At 39.6% G+C, this 4,976-nt stretch overlaps 1 long non-coding RNA gene across 1 annotated transcript; it reads right to left on the bottom strand.

Moving 5' to 3' along the window:
- Positions 1–1,126: 1,126 nt before the first annotated feature.
- LOC142090474 (uncharacterized) lies at positions 1,127–4,937 on the bottom strand. Its single transcript, XR_012676555.1, has 4 exons — positions 4,748–4,937; positions 4,238–4,350; positions 2,312–2,363; positions 1,127–1,217 (listed from the first exon to the last, which is right to left on the bottom strand). It is a non-coding gene; the product is annotated as an uncharacterized LOC142090474 (long non-coding RNA).
- Positions 4,938–4,976: the final 39 nt, after the last annotated feature.

Here is a 4,976-nt window from a genome sequence, read left to right as displayed (position 1 = left end):
AAAAAGCTCATAACCTGGGCACAAACTTATTAATCAGAGAACAGCAGAGAGCAGCACTGCCCATCTGGCTTTGGCAAACCTACATTCTTAAAGCACCTCAGCTGACTTTGGTGACTAATCTTCATGTCTTACTGCTTACAGCCACACAATAATCCTTCTTCCTCCAGCCCCTAAGCAAGCTTCAACCAGCCAAGGTGATAGTGACCAAAGGTTATCATACCTCTTATATCTCTTGCATAGCCTATGTGAAATGTGTCAGTCATCTCAGCAATAGTGTCAGATAAAGCATGAGAAACTCATGTAAAAGAAGAAAATCAAACTGAACAGTATGCACATTTTTAAAGGTTTTTCCCTAGCCAATGAAGGAGTGCAGGACCTGACCATGCAAGGAGTTAACACCCTCTGGGTCTGATGGAGTATAATCTCAGTTTCTTCATATTCCCTGAGGTATGATCATAATGGTTTTGCTGTAATATTTCATCCAGAATGTGACTACTGAACTGATGTATATGAAGAATACAAAAATGAAAATTTATTTATCTGGGTTGCAGTAAACATGAAAGAAAAAAAAATACCAGCATTAAAAAAAGATCTGACAAGTTCATGTGAATGCTCTGCATTTAGCTCTTGTTTCAGAGCAACAGTCTGTTATGTTGGCTCCTCTAGAGTTTAATGATTTCCTGTTAAGAATTTAAAATTAGAAGCCTCCAACAACTTCCCCATAAACTATTTTCAAGGTTCCTTTAATATCCACATCAAGGAGATATAGTAGGTTCATATGTTATCCATGTCAGTTCACTTCCTTCCCACTTCAAAATAAGCACATTGCAGGAAAATTCAGCAGGTTTTTTATTGTTTTCTTAGAACCTTTTTTTCCACTAAGTATGTCCAGCTATAGTAATTAAAAAAATAAAACTGTTCACATATACAAGCTCATATTTAAACCATGACAAAATAAGAACCGCTGGTCTAATCTGAAAAGCCTGAACTATGCCAGATTATGATTCAAATCCAAATTTTCTAGTGATGAGTTAGCTTGAATCTTCAACTACATTCATACTGAACTTCATCTATGTTAACACACCAATTTCACAAGCACATTTTTGCTCTTTGACAAGTACCTTACCTTTAATGAAAACATGCAAACAATAGTCTTGCACTGGCCGCATATGAAAAAGGTTCGATCTTTTTCATCCAGGCTTTCTAGAACTATATTCCTGCAAAACAGACGCAGAATTTATTTAGTACTTTTCACTTATACATCTCAAACTATATAACACTGTTTATTCTTTTGACTCAGAAATTATATAATAATTGCAGTAGCTATACTATTACACCACATTTACAAAATTATTTGAGATAGGCATATAAAAGGCAGAGCATCTGCAGGCATCCCATCTCAGTTCCTCACTGGGTCAAAGAAAGGACTCACAAACACTAATCACCACCTTTCTGACAAAAATCAGCATCTATACCTATCCACCAAAAATGTGAACACTTTCTAATTACAGTTAAAAATGAGTCAGGTGAAATGCAGTTGACTTAACCTGACCTAAGAACATACCAATGAAAAAAATGCAGCAGTAAAAGAGGCAATCCTGCTGCTTCTTGCATAAACTCTAACAAATGTACAGCTCCTAATTTGACTGAAATATAAATCTGCACCCACAACTGAAAAAAAACAACAAAAAAAAACCCTTTTCAGTTTGCAGCTCAGCCACAGAGTAAAAAATTGTGAGACAAAGACAACACTGCTACTTTCTGCAGTAATTTGCAGACCAAATTGACTTGTTAGTCATGAAACCATAGTTTCACACACAGGTTTGGAAAAGCTTGTGTGAACAATCTCCTCTAGCAGAGGTGAACTTCAGCAATTCACTGTTGTCCAGAAATAGTAACTTGGGACAAGTTGGGATTTTTTTTTAAGGGTTTTGAGGAGTTTTTTTGTGGTGCAGAACAACATAGGCTCCAGCCACATTCTATTGAAATTACACAACCATCTTTCTTTGCAGATGTAAAATCTCTTCTATATGAACTTCTTCAACAGAGGGAATTTTGACAACCAAGAAGCTGTTTGATCTCTAGGGGCATTTTTTTATAATAGAAGACTATGATTAGATTTTCTTTATACATTTACCCATTATTAGGCTTGTCTGCATCCCCATCCACTACAATGATACACAGATGTACAGAGCCATTGCACTCCATACGCTTTACATGTGAGTTGTTCAGATACCCAGATGCATCTTCAAAAGCTAAGATTACAGAAGACAGACTGACTGAATGCTTTTGCCTAAACAACATACATTACCATTTTGCTTTCAGACACAGGCAGTATTTGTAAATGTCCTTTAAATGTTTCCCTGTATAAAAAAGACAAAAGAAAAGAGAAAGATACCAACAAAGATAAGAATATCCATCAGAACCTCTGCCAACAAGTACTGGAGTCAGAAAGATTTTCTAACATCTGCAACTATTAATGAGTAATTGCATTAAAATAATTTACGGATGTGAAAAGCACATCATTGAATGGAGCCATTTTACTAATGAGTTCTCAATACAGCTTAAGGAAAAAAAAATCCATTCAACAAACTGGATACCTCTTAAGTTTAAAGACTATTCGGAGAACTAACCAATTATTTAATAAAACAACTTTTGTAAGTCTGTTTTGCTACTATGTTACTTTGAGTGGTTACCTATTATCTCAACGTTAAACACATACACTGAATTGAGGACTCCGCCAACTCTCTAATAATGCCTTTAAGAACAAAACATGTATTTACAATAGAAGATCACCAAGTTGTTCAATACGTAAATATATCAAGCCATACAGTATTAATAAATAACAAATGCTACTATGTCTAAATTTTATTTCCACCTAGAGATTAAATCACTTTTGCCATAAAGATTATTCCTCAGGCTCTGCCAAAATGAATTACAGACTGAATACATAATATACTCCAGAGAGGGTTTATACCATGTCCTTCTTTCATAGATATGTTTATTTCTTCTCCTTGAATATACACTATATTTTGTCTACAAAAAATTACAGGACAGTAAAAGGTGTAGCCTAGCTAATTTTTCAAGACATAGTACCATATCAAGAAGATAAAGTCCATTGCCACAGTGCTGTCTTGAAAAGTATATTTACCTTAGGCATTATTTTCAGAAATCTTACTAGATACTTTATTTTAAAGCAAAATAAAGAACATTATAAATTCAATAATTACCATTCTTTTATGTATTATCAATACTTTTTCCTTCATGCACTGGAAAGCTGCCTTATCTGCCCCCTCCTAACAGGCCTCCAACTTTAACCTTTCCAAACTAGCTCTCCAGAAAGTAACTGAGGTAAATAGCCTCTGCCTCTTGGGGGGCTAATTGCCAATAGAAAACAGCTGTCTCTCCTCAACTGAAAAAAATCCACACCTTCTCAGAAAATAAAAGAAAAACCTGAAGCCACCAATAGGCAAAAGCAAAAGGAAAAAGAGGACAAAGCAATCTTCCATGGTCTGTTTATATCACATTCCTTTCTTCCCACCCCATAACATTTCCTTCTGCAAGTAAAGGACAAAGAGTAATGTCCTCTCACAAAACGGAGGGAGGGAGGAATAGCAACAATTTAGGATTATTAAAAACAGTCCCCAAAGTGAAATGGCTGTGCCTCCTATAATTTTTAAAATAGAAAAGAACAAACAGTAAGTCACAGTAGCAGTCCTACATTAGCTAAGAGAATCAGAATAAGACTTGACAGAAGGAGAAATATTGCCTCCTATAGTTAGTGCATCTAAGCTTTGGGTTTTTTCTACCACGCATACGATAAAAAGTTTGAAAAACACAGAATATTTAACTCAGAATAAAAGTTTTGTTCAAGACCATGCTAGAGCAGTCAAACTTGAGTGATATTAACTTAATGCAGTATCAAAATCTACACCAAGCAGTAATCTCAGAGTCCTTGCCTGTATTGCACCGGGTGGCTAAATCACTGGCTACACACAGTGCGAGTCTGTTTTAGACCAAATGATCTTAATTGCCTCTGCCTAAAAATCTACCATCTGTGTCCGAGAACTATCCAATATGTTCCTAGTAGTGTGTGCAAGCCCCACATGGAAAGCAAATTAGGAAGAAAAACATGCCTCAAACAGCTTGATAAAGATAATGAGATATTGACAAAATATAGTGCCATTTCCACAAGGGGTCACAGGGTTAATTTACGGAGGGAAAATGGTGTTTTTACCAGATGGCAGCCAAGGAGGAACACCAGACAAGGCAGGTGCACTTCAGGTACGTTAGCAAACCCCCTCAAACGCTGGGCTCCCAAGTAACGCTCACCTTGAGCTGCCAACACACCTGAAAGCCATAGAAGGCCCAATATTAGCAGCATGTTACCACAGGTGAAGCTGTAAATACTAACATTTCCAGTAATGGACAGGCCCTGGAGCTCAGTGTGTGAGGGGGGGCAGTGAAGGCCCCCCTTGAGGCCAGCTGCTGGGGGTGCTCAGCCTGCTCCTCCCGTACAAAAAAAGCTCCCAGAGCCACAAAACCCCAAGGCCAGGCAGCCCCAAGGCTCATGTCGGCCGTGGGGAAGGTACTGTGCCCCGGCCATGGCGGTCACCTGAAGGCCGGGCCACGGTCCCGCCACAAGTCACAGCCGTACCCTACCACACCTCCTCCCTTCTCACCCTCTGTCACTGCCGGCAGGGATTCCCCTCGCCCCCGCACCCTCCTCCCCCGCATTTCCTCTCACCCCCTCGATATATCGCCATAGCCCCACAGATCTTCACTGCCCCGGGCTTTTCCCTCCACCCCACGTTCGTCCTTTCACGCCTCCACGCAGGCGGATGACTCCCTCTCCATTTTCCCCCCAATCATCCCCACACCCTCCACGCTCCAGCTGCTGCCGCCTCTCCCTCGCCGGGCAGGGCGGCGGGAGCCCCGGGGCGTGAGGCGCGGAAGGTGGAGCGGGATAGGCAAGC

The sequence above is a fragment of the Calonectris borealis genome, chromosome 19 (genome assembly GCF_964195595.1).
Source record: "Calonectris borealis chromosome 19, bCalBor7.hap1.2, whole genome shotgun sequence".
Taxonomy (NCBI): domain Eukaryota; kingdom Metazoa; phylum Chordata; class Aves; order Procellariiformes; family Procellariidae; genus Calonectris; species Calonectris borealis.
This window is presented reverse-complemented; position numbering and strand designations above follow the sequence as displayed.